Source organism: Hemiscyllium ocellatum, chromosome 2 (assembly GCF_020745735.1).
Source record: "Hemiscyllium ocellatum isolate sHemOce1 chromosome 2, sHemOce1.pat.X.cur, whole genome shotgun sequence".
Classification (NCBI taxonomy): Eukaryota; Metazoa; Chordata; class Chondrichthyes; order Orectolobiformes; family Hemiscylliidae; genus Hemiscyllium; species Hemiscyllium ocellatum.
This window is the reverse complement of record NC_083402.1, coordinates 144,317,559-144,335,971: the sequence shown is the minus strand read 5'-3', so window position 1 is coordinate 144,335,971 and position 18,413 is coordinate 144,317,559.

Sequence of the window (18,413 nt, the reverse complement as noted above, 5' to 3'; positions counted from 1 at the left end):
GAAAGTGGTGAATCGATGGAATTCATTGCCACAGAAGGCTGTGGAGGCCAGGTCATTGAGTATGTTTAAGACTGAGATGGATAGGTGCTTGACTTCCAAGCGAATCAAGGGTTATGGGAAAAAAGTAGAAGAATGGGGTTGAGAAACATATCAGCCATGATTGAATGGTGGAGCGAATTTGATGGGGTGAATGGCCTAGTTTTTGCTCCTGTGTCTTCTGGTCTTACATAATGAAGAGTCAAGCCCTGAATCATTCTCAGCAAGAGCAGAGATTGAATTTCTTGCTTATAATTTGACTTAGATGCTAATTATCAAGGAATCATCCTTGAGGGACCCGTTTTTTTTTAAGAAAAGTAAAACAACCTTTACAAATTAATCTAAAGTAATGAACCACTAAAGAGGTCAGGCATTGTAAAGAAATTTGACATTTGTACCAAGCATTCAGCACATTGGTAATATAGTCTACTGTAGTTAGTTTCTATGCAAATTTAATTAAAAACATTTCAATATTTCCTTTTTAATAAAGGTGCCTGATGAACCCAAAAAAAGTGCTTAATTTTAATTTTTCTTGTAATGCCATCTGTGATTGCAATTAATAACAAATTTGCTCTCATAATGAAGTCATTCTGTGGCTTTGATTTTTTGAGATTTCATTTGTCATTTTCGCATGTACCTGGGTAAAGTGAAAAGTCTTGTTTTGCGTGCAGTACAGGCAGTTCACACTATATAAAGTGCATTAGGGTCATTGAATAGAGTGAGGAATACAATGTTACAGCTGCAGAGAAGGTACACAAAGAGCAAGATTGATATTAAATTTGAAATTGGAGCGATCCATTCTGAAATCTAATAACAACAGGGAAGAAGCTGTTCTTGAATCTGTTGGTACGTATGATTAAACTTTTGTATCTTCTGTCTGACAGAAGATATTGGAAGATATTATAAACAGGGTGGGAGGAGTCTTTGATTATGTTGGCTGCCTTCCTGAGGCAGTGAGAAGTGTAGATGGAGTCAATGGATGGAAGGTTGGCTAGTGTGATGGACTGGACTATGTTCACAACTGTCTGTAGTTTCTTAGAGTCCCAGGCAGAGTAATTGCCATACCAAGCCATGATGCATCCAGTAGAATGCTTTCTATGGTGCATCTATAAAAATTGGTAAGACTTATTATGGACATGCCAAATTTCCTTCACCTCCTGAGGAAGCAGAGTTGTGTGGGCTGCTTTTATGTGGTTTCTTTTAAAACTAATATAAAAGGTTGTTGAAATTCAATTTGCACTGGACTTGACTTTGAACCTCCTCTGCATCTTTTGTATGGTTTGGGTGCTTTTGGGTGAGTTGCAATGAAAATCCAGTTCAATTTGTCAAAAATCTAAATGGTAGAATAATGAATTTAATGAAGAGAGTTCTAAGCCAGCATTTTCATCCCTTACCCATCATCTTGTGTGCAATACTTGATCAGGCAGGTTGTGCAAGGTACCACTAAGGAAGGAAGGTATTGTAAGGGAATTTGACATTTCGTACCAAGCTTATGGCACATTGGTAATTTTGTCTTCTGTTAAAGCTGAATTCTGTTGCCGAAAGTCCTGTTTTCATTACACTAGCAGCTCTACAATATTACGTACCTTCAGGTCCACCATAACTCTAATCCATATTACCCTGTCACCCTTGTCACTTGAAAATATGAAGCACCTTTCCTCCCATAGCTCAACATATTTATTCAAGACACACTGTGCATGCAGATCTCAATACAGACCAGTAAACAACTTCAACCGCTGCTAACACTGAATGTAAATAGGAACAAGGCGGCATTATAAATAATACAAAAATATCCAACAGTAATTGGATCCTGAGTTTCCAATGCTCTCACACGCAATCTGCTCGTACATTTTTTTGATCATCAATGGGATGCAGCAGAGTATAAGATTGCCCTCTATCAACTAGAAGCCACCTCTACTAATCTACAATTCCTACCAATTACTATCATAGAGTGAAATTCTCAATCAGTTTTAAAAATACTCAAATAATCTTTGTTGTGAACATATTAACAATTAATAAATCATTTTAAGAAGCCAAGAAATATTTATAAAGGCACTATTTAGAATTAAAGCAGCTTGTTTTACCCCAGTATGCTGACTTTTTTTGGATTGTTCCTACTTAGCACTGAGTTTACACCAAGTAATGTCTATAAGGATCAGTGCTGGGACTTCTCCTGTTCGTGGTCTATGATTTGGAGGAAAATGTGGCTGTTCTACTAAGTAAGTTTGCAGATGATACAAAGATTGGGGGAGTTGCAGATAGCAGGGACAATTGACAAAGGATGCAGCAGGACATAGATCAGTTGGAGGCCTGGGCAGAAAAATGGCAGATGGAGTTTAATCCAGGCAAATGCGAGGTGATGCATTTTGGAAGGTCAGGTACAGATGGAAATTATTCAGTGAGTTGCAGAACAGTTAGGATATTGGTAGGCAGAAGGATCTTGATGTGCAGGTCCACAGATCACTGAAGGTGGCAACACAGGTAAATAGGGCAGTAAAAAGGACCTATGACATTCTTGCCTTCATTGGGAGGGGCATTGAGTATAAAAATAGGCAGGTTACGCTGAAGCTTTATAGAACTTTATTTAGGTCACACTTGGAATATTACATACACTACCTGAAGGATGTGCATGTTTTGGAGAGGGTACAGAAAAGGTTTACCAGGATGTCGACTGGTTTTGGGATTTTAGCTACGAAGAAAGGTTGGATAGACTGAATTTGTTTCCATTGGAACACAGGAGGTTGAGGGGCGATCTGTTAGAAGTTTATAAGATTGTGAATGGCATGGATAAAGTGGAAAGTATGAGGCTTTTTCTCAGGGTGGAAAGATCAGCTACTAGGGCACACAGATTCAAGGTGCAAGGGGGAAGTTTAAAAGAGATGCATGAGGCTTGTTCTTCACACAAAGGGTGGTGAGTGCCTGGAACATGCTGCCAGAGTACATGGTGGAAGCAGACATAATAGCAGCATTTAAGAAACACTTGGACGTATACATGGATAGGAAGGGAATAGAGAGATATGGATCCTGAAAGTGAAGGCAGTTTTAGTATGGAAGGGCAAAATGTGTCAGCACAGGCTTGGAGGGCCGAAGGGCCTGTTACTGTGCTGTATTGTTCTTTATTCTTTGTTGCAACTTACACACAATGTGCAAGCAGCAGAATTACAAATAACAATTTCATAGTTCTTTGGGACGAGCTCAAATGCTGAATAATTTTGAAAATGACTTTAATTAGAAGTCTCCTTCCAATAGCACCACCAATCTCAGAAACCAACCATATACAACTATGTTGGAATGGTACTGGGTATGAGTCAATACCTGTAATCTTATAACAAAACCAGAAATTGCTGGAAAACCTCAGCAGGTCTGGCAGCATCTGTGGAGAGAAATCAGAGTTAACATTTCAGGTCCAGTGACCCTTCTCCAGAACTGATGGTAGCTAAGAAAAGGATGGGTTGTATACAGAAAATAGGGTGAGTGGGATGGGCGAATAGGTCGAGATAGGTCCCAAACGCAGAGAAAAACAGTTGAGCATACAACGGAGTGGATAAAGACAGTCTTGGAGATAGTTGTATATGGTTGGTTTCTGAGATTGGTGGTGCTATTGGAAGGAAAACGCAAACAAGGGAGGGGAAATATCAAGGCAAATCATTAGGTCACTCTGGTGTGCCATTTTGTTGGTGGATTCAAACTACAACTGTCACAGAACTGGTAGCTGGTCATCATATAGTTACAGCACGGGGTAAATCCTCTGCTCAATTTAACCCAACAACACAGAAAATATTTCTCCCATGCAGTAATCTGTGAAAGTTTAATAGGCCAAGACCTAGTTAAATTAACAATTAACAACTTTATTTCTTAAAGCATAACAGAGAATAATTAACTAACAACTATTTACAACTTCTTTCCTTACCCTATCTTTTGCCTTCCCTTCTATAATACTCATCTGATAAAACTCCTGATTAAGATTTACAAAACAAAACTTCTTATCTTGAAACCAAGCAGCTTTCGGTTCCTTTTTGTATTCCTGTCTTTTCTTCTTCTCGGGGATTCTGCTTCACAGGTTACTGATCCTTACAGGTACCTTTACGAGAGCTATTATTTGGGCAATGTGCAGATGTCATTGGCTTGGCAGTTCTCCTCCCAAACTGTTCAATTTTCCCAGGTCTTACACCCCAAAGCATCAGATTGCGTCATTGGCTTTTAAGATTGTCAAGATGCTAAATTCAAATTGGATTGGAGTTTTGTATTTTTGGGGGAATAATTTAAACTTTTTGGCCTAATTCAAATCTGTTTTTGTCTCCAGGCAATCAGTTACACTAGCCACCCCAGTAGCTGGGCCACATGTTACATTGTATCTTATTAGGCACACATGGTGCTGTCACTGCTCTCACTTAAAGGTACAGTACACTCAGATCTTCATAACAATATTCTTGTCTTCATGCCTGTCATTTAAGTTCAACCCAGAACTCATTTTAACCTTCTCCAGAAGCAAGACAGTTGTAATCTCTTCACTTCAGCTGAAAGGAAGAGTCATCTCGACTCTTGCTCTCTTTCCATGGATACTCTCTGATCTCCCACATTTATTGTTTTCAGTTACAACCATTGGGTGTACTTCAATGCTGAGGAAGATAATGTGGATTCATATCGCAACCTATTCTATTTGTTAAGAAGGTTCAAACAACTTCTTTTAAGATACATCTTTTTGTTTTACAAGCAAGCCAGACTGCAATTTTACTCAGAGGGTTCCACTGGTAAGTCACTGCAGCTACCTTGCTGACTTAAGATGAGCAGTTTGCTGACATTTCTTTACCTTTGTCTGGTGATCTTCTTGCATTAATCAAGTTGCTGCTTACCAATGCATCCAGAAGTTTACTGAACAGAAAGTTGGTCGAGGAATCTATCATAAGAACATAAGAACTCGGAGCAGGAGTAGGCCATCTTGCCCTTCGAGCCTGATCCGCCATTCAATAAGATCATGGCTGATTTTTTTGTGGACTCAGCTCCACTTACCCACCTGCTCACCATAACCCTTAATTCCTTTACTGTTCAAACATCGATTGATCTTTGCCTTAAAAGCATTCAACTGCTTCACTGGGCAGGAAATTTCGTAGACTCTCAACCCTTTGGGTAAAGACGTTCCTCCTTAACTCAGTCCTAAATCTGGTCCCCCTTATTTTGAGGCTGTACTCCTAGTGCGAGTTTCACCCACCAGTGGAAACAACCTCCCTGTTTCGATCTTACCTAATCCTTCATAATTTTATATGTTTCTATACGAATCCTCCCCTTATTCTTCTAAATTCCATTGAGTATAATCATGTTCTACTCAATCTATCCACACAAGACAAAGCTCTCAACTCCAGAATCAACCTTCTCTGTGCCCCTCCAATGCTAGGATATCCTTTCTCAAGTAAGGAGACCAAAACTGTGCACAATACTGCAGGTGTGGCCTCGCCAGCACCCTATACAGTTGCAGTATCATCTGTTTTTAAACTCCATCCCTCTAGCAATGAAAGACAATATTCCATATCCAATGTCAGCAATATTTAAAGTACGAACATCAGTATCAGTGGTAGAGGTAATAGTAGACGGGGAAATATCAGTAGGAATTGAAGTGATACATCAATGTAGTGCAGGGAGAAAGGCAAGTGGAATGAGTTGGAAGTTGGAGGTGAAGGTGGGGGAGAGGATTGAAGGAGAGGTGAGATGCAGAAGAAACGTACCGCTGTAAATTGAAAAAGCAAGAGGGAGAAAATGTCTCCATGTTACTGCGAACACTTTGTGAAAGAAATGTTAAAACAGCACACATAATCAAGAAGACTTGATTGGAGGTGTAGTGGACAGTGAAGAGGGTTACCTCAGATTACAACAGGATCTGGACCAGATGGGCCAATGGGCTGAGAAGTGGCAGATGGAGTTTAATTCAGATAAATGCGAGGTGCTGCATTTTGGAAAAGCAAATCTTAGCAGGACTTATACACTTAATGGTAAGGTCCTCAGGCGTGTTGCTGAACAAAGGGACCTTCGAGTGCAGGTTCATAGCTCCTTGAAAGTGGAGTCACAGGTAGATAGGATATTGAAGAAGGTGTTTCGTATGCTTTCCTTTATTGGTCAGAGTATTGAGTACAGGAGTTGGGATTTCATGTTGCGCCTGCACAGGACATTGGTTCAGCCACTCTTGGAATATTGCATGCAATTCTGGTCTCCTTCCTATCGGAAAGATGTTGTGAAACTTGAAAGTGTTCAGAAAAGATTTGCAAGGATGTTGCCAGGGTTGGAGGATTTGAGCTATGGGGAGAGGCTGAACAGGCTGGGGCTGTTTTCCCTGGAGTGTCAGAGGCTGAGGGGTGACCTTATAGAGGTTTACAAAATTATGAGGGGATGGATAGGATAAATAGGCAAAGTCTTTTCCCTGGGGTCAGGGAGTCCAGAGCTAGAGGGCATAGGTTTAGGGTGAGAGGGGTAAGATATAAAAGAGACCTAAGGGGCAACTTTTTCACACAGAGAGTGGTACGTGTATGGAATGAGCTGCCAGAGGATGTGGTGGAGGCTGGTACAATTGCAGAATTTAAGAGGCATTTGGATGGGTATATGAATAGGAAAGGTTTGGAGGGATATGGGTCGGGTGCTGACAGGTGGGACTAGATTGGGTTGGGATATCTGGTCAGAATGGACGGGTTGGACCGAAGAGTCTGTTTCCATGCTGTACATCTCCATGACTTAATGCTAAAAGAGTATAAATGTCCAACCAGAACAGAAAGAAATTTCTTTCCAGGAAATGAGAGATGGTTTAGAGAAACCTGTCATATTTTTCCATAACACAAGTGCTAGAATATTGGGCATGATCATAGACTGCTCTGATTTGTGTAATACACAAGTAGGAGGCTGGAAGAACACAGCAAGCCAGGCACCTCCTGATGCTGCCTGGTTTGCTGTGTTCTTCCAGCCTGCTGCCAGTATATTTCAGATTCTAGCTCCTGCAGTTTTTTTTTGTCTCTAACCCTGTTTCATGTAATTACATGTTACTGGACTATCTTTGAGAATTGCTTTTGTGTTGCAGATTGAGGCTGTGTCAGACTTTTGTTTTTTTTTTAGTTTTACAAGGTTTATTGTTATAAATTTTTCTCAGAATCTTCTTCTCTACCAAATTGTAATTTATACATGGAATTAATGCTGAATTCTGTGACTGAACAGCCAACAAATGTACATTTTAATGCGGGCTGAATCTTACCAGTAATTGCCCATGTCATGATTGTCAAGTTTCAGAGAGTGTTTCTCCGAGTGAGGTTTTCCATGCTGTCATCCCAAACATGTCTGACTCACTATGTACCATGCTCAATGCTTGCCTGTACAAGGGCAGAAATATTCATCACCATGATATCCATCATGGGCACCATACCTAAAAGGCCATTGTGTGCCCACTAAAGTACTCACAGTCTGGAAATGCCCTGCACAGTTTGAGACATTTGCCCTAGACATGGCAGACAGGGGGAAATTGGCACCCTGCTTTGTGGACCGGATCCTGGGAAGTCACGGTGGATGGAGTGGTGAGGAAGAGGGTTGTCCTCTTTGCCCAGGTGCACTAAAGGAGAACACAGTACCAGACTCCACCAGCATGCTCTGCAGTTGCCACCTGAATCATGGAAGTGTCAACCATCTAGACAAACCTCCAGCAATGCTGCAAGAGAGTTGATAACCTTCTCTGCTCAACCAGGGTGAATGCCACCATCTTCTCTCTGATACCTCACACTCACTCTCTCTCTGGTACTGCAAAGATGTCTCACCATACCTCACACTCTACCACTCTCTTACTGTACGCTGTACCTTCCTTCCATCTCTCGTGCTCAACCAATCCCTCCTGCAGCAGTGTCAGGATGTAAGTATTGCGAGCCTTTAGGTTCTGGCTGAGAGGATTAAAAGCTAAAAGGTAGGCAAGGCATGACAGGGTGGGGCAAGGCAAAGCAGGGATGCTGTGAGCATTGAAATGGACACAAAGTGATTGAGCATTGAAAGTGAGCAAGGAGCACTGGGATGCAGCCTGGTCCAAATCATGAACTGGATGCTCATCCCTGCATCATAAAGTATCTCGGTAGCTCTCATTCAAATCTTTGAATGAGATCATGTCTCATTTTTACGAAACCTCAGAGAATATAGGCACAACAGTTTTCATCTTTTCTCTGTAGACAATCCCTTCATCCCAAAATTTAGTTTGGTGAACCTTGTGAAATGTGAGGAGGTTCAGTGAGAGTTCAATGAGAGCTGCCAGCATCCTCCAAAGTTTAGCATTACGTGTAGAGCCTACTGTAAGCGGATTAGAGCTGTGTCATGATGATGTGGTGAAGCTAGCATGTGTCAGATGTCAATTTCAATGGATGTAGGGTTAATGCAGACACTGCCCACAGAATGTGATTAGATTAGATTAGACTTACAGTGTGGAAACAGGCCCTTCGACCCAACAAGTCCACACCGACCCGCCGAAGCAAAACCCACCCATACCCCTACATTTACCCCTTACCTAACACTACGGGCAATTTAGCATGGCCAATTCACCTGACCCGCACATCTTTGGACTGTGGGAGGAAACCGGAGCACCCGGAGGAAACCCACGTGATCTGGTATGTTAGACCATAAGACAATACGACGTAGGAGCAAAGATTAGGCCATTCAGTCCATCGAGTCTCCTCTGCCAATCAATCATGGCTGATGGGTTTCTCAATCCCAGTCTCTCACTTTCTCTCTGAAACCCTTGCTGGTGATTGGTGCCCAAGATGAAGGTCCTTAGGAGCAGGGAGCATGTTGGCGTCATGTCAGAAATTGTCAGCATCTGGCTTCTTTCCAGTAGATGGGAGAGCAGGAAGTTATATTCATGAGGTGAGATGAGTTTGCAGTGATGGTGATAACGTGTGACAATCTGTGCAACTCGGCCCCTCATTACTCACGAGTAAGAACCCCATCTTGCCATCCAATTTTAGTTGGAAAATTAAACCTTTTCATCTTGACAGAGGTATACAAGATGATAAGAGGCATAGATAGAGCCGAATAGTCAGTGCAGAAATGGCTATCACAAGGGGCCATCATTTTAAGGTGATAGGAGGAAGATTTAAGGAAGATGTCAGAGGTAGGTTCTTTATACGGAGAATGGTGGGCGCATGGAATGCACTGCCAGCAGTGGTGATAGAGTCAGATACAGTAAGGACATTTCAGCAACTCTTGGATAGGCATATGGATGGCAGTAAAATGAAGGGTATCTAGGTTAGTTTGATTTCGAGTAGGATAAAAGCTCGGCACAGCATTGAGGACTCAAGGCCCTGTATTATGCTGTGCCTGTTCTATGTTCTTTGTTCTGGTCATCAAGAAGGTCTTCACTGGAAATCTCACCTTAGTTTCCAAAATTTCATTCATAGGTGGAAAAATTCTGCCCTTTGATTCTTAATGCTCTCATGAATTATGGATGGCACAGTGGCACAGTGATTAGCACTGCTGCCTCACAGTGCCAGCAGACCCGGGTTCAATTCCCGCCTCAAGCGACTGACTGTGTGGAGTTTGCACATTCTCCCCATGTCTGTGTGTGTTTCCTCCGGCTGCTCCGGTTTCCTCCCACAGTCCAAAATGTGCAGGTTAGGCGAATTGACCATGCTAAATTGCCCGTAGTGTTAGGTGAAGGGGTAATTGTAGGGGAATGGGTCTGGGTGGGTTGCGGATTGGTGTGGACTTGTTGGGCTGGAGGGCCTGTTTCCACACTGTAAGTAATCTAATTCACATGTATTGCAACTTGTCTCTGGAAGTACTAAATGAACATCAAATGAACTGTGGATGCTGTAAATCAGAAACAGAAACAGAACTTGCTGGAAAAGCTTAGCAGGTCTGGCAGCATTTGCAGAGAGAAATCAGAGTTAATGTTACAGATCCGGTGACCCTTCCTCAGAACTGATAGTAACTAGTGTTATAAAGTGAAGGTTGACCCCCGCCCCCTCTTGATAACTAAAATCGAAACACCCAGGGAGGAGCATCTCACCTTATAATCTGTAAAAAAGGATTGTGCAAAGTTGCTTCTCCACAACATTTCTTGGTTAAATAAAATGAGTCCTTAACACTCATTTTACAAATCAAAAAGTGACAACTTATTTATCTAACGCTAACAGTGAATGAATTAACTAAAGTATTAACAATCATAATGAATCCCTTCTAACTACCAACTACTTCTGAATAAAACAAGATTCTAACAGTTTGCTGTTCCAACACATATACAAAAAAAAACACATTTTAGTCTCTCAAAATTACAACAAGGTGACATCTTCTGGAACTTTCTGTGTCTTCACCCATCTTTTTCCCCAGCCCGAAATGCCTTCTTCGACATTAGTACTAATGTTATTTAGCTTACTTAGATTGTGCTTTCTCTAATACATCGATGACTATGGGACTTGTTATCTCTTAGTAGATGGCAGTTGGGTCTGGGGTCTTGGTTCAACTGCCCCCTTTTTATACTAGCAATGACATAACAATCTTTCTTACATAGGATTGCTTCTTTGTTGTCAAAATCATCAGATTTAAATTTAATAAGTTTTTGGTAGCTAGGTGCTTGATTCAAAATGACCAGCTAAAATTCAAAACTGTTGTTTTGGATAGAAAAAAATGGTGCTGCTTAGCTTTTCAATACAAATGTTTCAATTCAAGTACTTTCTCTACCCACAAGCTGCTTCTCACAGCCGTAAATTTTAAAATCTCTAACCACAAAAAGACCCACAATCTTTTAAAGGACCTCCCTTTCCTCCCTAGCATTCTAAAATTTTACCCACTCTAGTGTAAAATTAGAAATAAGAAAGCCATAAAGGGATCAGTTCCATGTTTTACCTCTCATCCTGGAGACTCAAGGGTTTAAACATTCCACCACCAACTAGATTCACTGCAGTATCAATTGCATGTCGGTCCTCTTACAAAATAGACAGAACGTCTCAGTAGGGAAGAGGCTGACTGAATCTTAGAGAAGGAATCCGTTGAAGCCACACATGTGGATTCCTCTACAGCCTCAGGCAAAGGTATTTGTCCTCCACAGACAAGACTGATAGCCTTGGGCACAACCTTATTAAACTGCCTCCTGCTCCCATTATCTCAGTTCCCCTCCATATTAGCTTATGTATATGAATTCCCCCACTGAGAACAGACAAAAACCCTTCTCTTCCCATCAACACATGATCATGAAGAATACAATAATCAGTCCCTGTAATCCATTCACTCGTTATCACAGGACACTGACATTCACCGTGCTTTGTAAATTTATAATTGCCTAACTATGTAACGACAATTGACCATGTGACTGATAGACCCTTTTGTTCAATTCCCATTAAAAAAAATACTGTCTTTGTGCGTAGGGCAGAGATTCATGGAGAAGTGTCACCACAAGTATGACTACTTTTGGGGATATTGAGAATCTCTCGCCAACTGTCCGATAATAAAGCATCTACCATTGTACTGAAATTTGTGATGTTCAGATTTGTGGAACAAAACATACATCAACACCTGGACTTCCAGTTACCTGCTTTTACACTCTCCTAAACACATTTTTATCCACTCCTTTATCTATTTAACTGTTCTCCTCTTTCTTTGGGCACTATCCCAACCTATCATTTACTCCTTACCTACCCTATTTTCTGCAAAAAATCCAATACTTTCCTAGCCACCATTAGTTCTGAAGAAGGTTCATCGGACCTGAAATATTCACTGATTTCTTTTCATAGATGCTGCCAGACCTGCTGAGCTTTTCCAGCAACTTCTGTTTTTGTTTCTGGAAGTAATAAACTGACCACAGATAAACAAATCATCAAATAGTATTGTTTAACAAAACCTAATCGTAAGTCACGTGAATTGCTGGAAACACAAGCCAAGCATTTTACCCACATAATAAGCAAAAACAATGCTGCTCCTTATTCTTCTTTTTACTATATTGTCAGCCGACACTAACAAAAAAAAGAGAATTTTAAGTTGAGAATGGTTTGTGTGACATTATTTGAAAACATTAGCTCATTTTAAATAAAATGTCAGTGATCAATGAAGAGCACACGGATAATTTCACAAATGCAATTGTAATTTAGTGATTTAGTGTCAAAGACTGATATGTTAAAAATCTGATGAAGCAATATTTAGCATATGGCAATAACTCAATACTTGATATGCATTACATTATTTCTAAGATCAAGAGCTTCAACAGCACTGTGAATGAAAAAAAAAGCAGGAAAAATTGCATATGATAAAAGACCCCAAAATAAACAGCCCTATTTTGCTTGTAGTGTCTGTGTGGGTTACATTTGCACATGTTCCATGCATTAAATTGCATCTGATCTTCCTCATTTTTTTGCATGTAAGTGTTTTCAGTTTTGTTCTGAACAAAAAAACAGTGAAATGTTTTGTGTTTTTCCGATTGGAAAAGAAAATGTTCATGTTACCCCTGGGAGCAACATCTTGCACAACTTCTTGATGACTTGACAAATTTATAAAAAATAAGCTGTTAATTGTGGGTGGGATTGGTCATTGGCTTAGTCAATGTGATAAGCAAGATGAGTTGGCATGAGTTACTGCAAAGCTAAAATAAGCAATTTCTTGTAACAACTCAGTAATTGGAAATGTTCAGAAGACAGCCCGTGGAAAGAGGTTACTCCTCTGAGGTTACGTTAAGGTAATTTTATTCTGTATCTAGCTTGTGTTATATTTGATCAGTATGAACAAAACGTTGAGAGTGTATAATAAAACTTGGGAAAAAAATTCAAGTCTATATTGACATGCTTTACCTTAATCAGTTTGTAACCAGTCAAGTTTCTTACAATTTATCAGAGATAAGAGTAAATTCCATCAATTCTCACAAACTAATATAACCCGATATCATATGAGACCCCATTTCACTCTATGTTTTGTGAAATCAAATTACACATGACCAATCGAGATGGTAAACCAGTAATTTGATTGGATTATACCATGCATCCAACTGCTCATCATCAGCAATGTTCAATATCCTTTTTATTTTTATATCTATTTTGGAGGGCATAAGCACTCTGTAGCATTATTTTATTTAGAACAGTAAAGGACTAAATATCAGAAAATGCAGAAGAAATTTATGTGCACTTTGTTCAATCTAGCCTGTGGTACTTGCTGCTAACAATGCCGCCTCTGGGGAAAAAAGAAGCAAAGAAGTTGATCCCTTTCCAGAGCTCCTCTATCAGCCCACAAGCATGATACCCAGCTTCAAGGGCCAGGCCAAGACCTGGAATAACAGCGTTGTCATAGGAGGAAAGTTCGGACACATTCTCACTGGGGTTTAGAAGAATAGGAGACATCTTGACTGAAACAGAAAAGTCCAGAAAGATCTGGATAGAGTATTTGTGAGAGAGTGTTTCCTTTATAAGAGAATCTCAAACTTGGCATTACTGTTTAATAATTAGGGCTCATTCATTTAAAGTAGAGACTAGAGGAAATGTTGTCTGACAGAGTTTTGTGCAATACACTAAATCTTGTTCATTACAAGAGACCCTTCCAGTCGGACCACCAAGCTGATTTCCTCTACCACAAGCGTTAAAACTGGCCTGGTAGTTTCCCCACTTAAAGAGGGTAGTGATAGCAATCTTCTGCATGAAAGCAGCTTCCACAATGTTCTCAGCTGGTGTGCCATACAACACAGTCCATGCACTGTTCCAGTGAGGCCAAGGTAAGTTTCAAGAACAGCATTTCAACTTTCAACAAGCACATTCCAACTTCCAGCCTCAGCAGTGGGGTTCAGTAATATTAGACCATATTCTGGCCCCCCAGGGCTGTTTACTTTTCTCAGGTTGTTTCATCTTCTGCTTTCAGCATCCTTGTCTTGACCCACACTGTTCCCCTACATTTTTCTCTTTGGTCTTGTATGGTTAACATTTCTACCATTCAATGCCCCAAGCTTTCACAGACCCATCCTTTCATCCAACCCACCCTTTGGTCAAAGAATATAACAACATCTGTACCACTTCCCAATTCTGGTCATAGGTCACAAATCTGAAATGTTGTTAACTCTATTTTTCTCTCTTTGCACAGACGCTGTGAAATCTGATGTGTTTGACCAGCATTTCCTTGTTTTATTTTTCATGCAGAGGTTGGTGCGTGTATGGGATGAGCTGCCAGAGGAAGTGGTGGAGGCTGGTACAATTATACCATTTAAAAGGCATCTGGATGGGCGTTTGAATAGGAAAGATTGAGAGGGATATGGGCCAAGTGCTGGGAAATGGGTCTAGATTAGATTAGGCTATCTGCTCAGCATGGATGAGTTGGACAGAAGGGTCTGTTTCTGTGCTATACATATCTGACTCTATAGCTATTTCACATTTTCAGCACCCACAGTGTTCTGCTTTTTGATGAAGGACTTATGAATGTTAATAAAACTGAAATGTTCCTGCTTTGTTGATAATTAGTCATTACAGAAGGAATAGTAAGTGTGAGTTATTGCTTACAGTGATCCAAAAAGGAGATCAGAATATATTAGTTAGAAAACCATGGAGCTTGACTACAATCCTGGTACATCTAATCTTGAACTTTATTTTTACAGATTCCAACAGGCAAATGTATGAGTTCTTCCATCATTTCAGTTACATGTTAATCAGCTTAAAATTGCTACATTAATATCTGTGCAAAATGCCCAAGATTAATTTCAGAATATGTTAGCTCCACATGCTCATAACCCATTGTAAAATTATCTGGTCTTTTTTTTACCCAAATCAGTTTTATGAACATCTTTCAGACATTGAGCAATGTATGACACACATTGCACTGGCTGTTATTAACATACAGGACAGGAAACAGTAAGGGAGAAAGAAAAACAGCAGCACGACGGTTCAGTGGTTCACACTGCTACCTTACAGCGCCAGGGACCTGGGTTTGATTCCAGCCTCGGGTGGCTGCCTGTGTGGAGTTTGCACATTCTCCCCGTGTCTTCATGGGTTTCCTCCCACAATCCAAAAATGTGCAGGTCAGATGAATTGGCCACGCTAAATTGCCCGTAGTGTTAGGTGCATTAGTCAGAGTGAAATGGGTCTGGGTGGCTTATTCTTCAGAGGGTTGGCATGGACTTGTTGGGCCAAACAACCCATCCCCACACTGTAGGGAATCTAATTGAAAACTCATAACTATTATTCCATTGGCTGAATGATCCAAAAATATGATGTGGTTGTTTTCTAAATCCAACCCATCATGTTGGAAACTTGCCATATCAGATGCGCTATTTTATTTTCACCTGTGGAATTTTATATTTCATTGAAGTCAATGGAAATTCAAAAGAATGTACTGTAAAATTGGACAAGGTACTAAACTGACTAATCTGCTTTCAACTTCCCATTGAAAATTCTCCACCAACCATTGGGTCTTTTTAAAAATTAGGAGTACTGCCTGCTCTATTTCTGTTCCATGTGAATTCATTGTGGTGGAATACATTGAAAGTTTGTATTTTCCTTTGAGACAGCCCATCATTGAGAGAGAAACTACAAAATGAAATTTTCTGCTCTTCTCTGGTGCTGAGTTTGGACACATGATGGACATGTAATCAAGTGGGATGGTGGTAGATAGGAAATTTTTCCCTTCTTTCCCTGCTATACCAAAGTTAAGTTCTGGGCAAGAAAACCCATAGTCAATCATAGAATCGCTATAGTGTAGATAAAGGGCATTCGGTCCATTGAGTCTGCACTGACCCTCTGAACAGCATCCCACCCACACCCCTATATCCCCACCCTATCCCCACATTAAGTATGGCTAACCCAACTAGGCTGTGCATCTCTGGACACCACTGATCAATTTTTCATGGCTATGATGTGGAGAAGCTGGTGTTGGACTGAGGTGGACAAGGTTAAAAATCACAAAGCACCAGGTTATTGTTTCAGGTTTAGATTAGATTAGATTACTTACAGTGTGGAAACAGGCCCTTCGGCCCAACAAGTCCACACCGACCCGCCGAAGCGCAACCCACCCATTCCCCTACAATTACCCCTTACCTAATACTAGCAATTTAGCATGGCCAATTCACCTGACCTGCACATCTTTGGACTATGGTCCAACAGGTTTATTTGGAAGTATAAACTAATGAAGGAGCAGCTCTCCAAAGCTTGTACTTCCAAGTAAACCCATTGCACTAGAACTTAGTGGTATTTGATTTTTAACTTTATCATGGACAATCCATCTAACCTGCACATCTTCATCAAATTGCCAATCTTCCCAAATTGCCACCAATTGAGGTCGTTTTTTAACATTTCTTCACAAACAAAGATTTTAGGAAGGACACACCCATCGACTTCAACCCCTTTGGTAGTTAGTTGGGCTGGTGTTGTACAGGTTTGCCCATGGAGAACGCAAGTGATTGTCTAATCGCCACTGGGGAGCATTGAATATATCTTTCTCCTTTTCTCTTTCAGGCTAGTTCTTCACTGAGTCTCAAATGTGTCTGTGGTACTCCCAATCTGCTGGCATGATGATCCATGGACTGCATTGCTCACTAGTGAGGGTCAATGTGGTACACAGAGAGGAACATCTTCAGGGAGTCTTGAAGCATTTCTGTGGGTCCCCCTCTGTTTCATTTAACAATAGACAGCTGTCTGTACAATATGACCTCGTGTAGGTGATTGTTGTCCATTTGACCAAATGTGATCCATCCAACACAACTGATGATATCCTCAGTTTTGGCAATTTTAGCTGTTTCCAAGACTTCAATCTTTGCAATGCAGCCCTGAGAGTGGATATTGTGGATACCGTGGAGGCAATTTCGATGTGAGTGAGCTAGTAGGTTCCATAATCAAGAGTGTGGTGCTGGAAAAGCATAGCCGGTCAGGCAGCCTAATGATGAAGGTCTCTTGCCTGAATCATCAATTCTCCTGCTCCTCGGATGCTGCCTGACCTGCTGTGCTTTTCCAGCGCAACACTCTCTACTCTGATCTCCAGCATCTGCGGTCTGCACATTCTCCTAGTGGGTTCCATATAAGATTTGGTGCAATACATAAGGTTGTGTGGACCATAGCTTTATATATTTTCAATTTGACCTGTGTTATCAGAAAGTGATTGCTCCACACTTGTTTGTAGAGTCTGCCGAATGCACTATTGCTATTAAAAACCTACTGTTCATTTTTCTATCTACAAAGCATCAAAGAACATGATTTTCCTTAAATATGTGAATTTCTTGATATCTTCCAGCTCACTTCTTTCAGCGAAAATGATTGGCTTAGTTTGAAGGTTTTTGTCACCACATGCAAACACATTGCAGGCCTGACTGACTAGGGTAAAGGTAGCCCCACTGGACCAGAGGACTGCTCTGTCATTAGAGAGAGACAACTAGTGGTGCTTTTACCTGAGAGTCACCATGCCTGTGACAGGGGCAGAGGTTGAGAAAGAGATTCCTCATGGTAAACCTAGTCAGTGCAGGAATTGAACCACACTGAAATGCAAACCAGTCATGTCGCCAACTGAGCGAACTGATCTTGGTGACATCTGTGAAAGTGATGCACAAACCTTTGTTCGCTCGCAACATTTTGTTTGCACTTTTCCCAAGTACCATGACAGAACATTCCTGATGAAGGCTTTTTGCCCGAAACGTCAATTTTACTGCTCCTCGGATGCTGCCTGAACTGCTGTGTTTTTCCAGTACCACTCTAATCCAGAACCAAGACAGAACCTTCCCAGGACCTGAACAATTGCATACGACCTGAGAGAAACAGGAGTACAATGAGATCTTTTACAACATCAGGAGCAACAGGTTGCCTTTTCCAACTAAACCGCAAACATAGAAACATGATTCTCACTAATGAGCAAGGAGAGGCCCATTAATGAGGATTACTGCTCGTTATCACTCATTCTTCCTTAATTTCAACTTATTAATATGCAATCTCTTTCTGTCATTCACTGGATAGAAACCAACTACCAATAACTCTTGACATGATGGGCATTAGTGAACCGGGTGTGTTTTTTATCACAATCGACAGTGATCACATGGTCTTCATTAGGCCAGACTTTGGATGAGAAAAGTTTTGGATGCTTGTGCAACAAAATGCACTCAGCCTTGCACAGAAAATGTCTCCATAAAACTGGTGCAAGGTGATACTTTGTCAAAACGTCATAAAGTTCAGCAACAGAGAAAATGTGACCCCGACCCTGGTTAGAATGTTAGGACAAATGTGATTATAGGCCAAGGTTCCATTTCCTGAAAGATTTTGAGATTGCAGCATACTGCCTGAGGGAGACTACTGTAGGAGTTTGTGCCCTCCAAGAACAGACCTTGGTTGTCAGTGGTTGAACCAAGTCACTATAGCCTTAACCTCCTTGCTTATACATGCCCCAGCTTACAGTACGCATTTCCATTTGCCAACATATCAGTGTCATGCATGAACAGG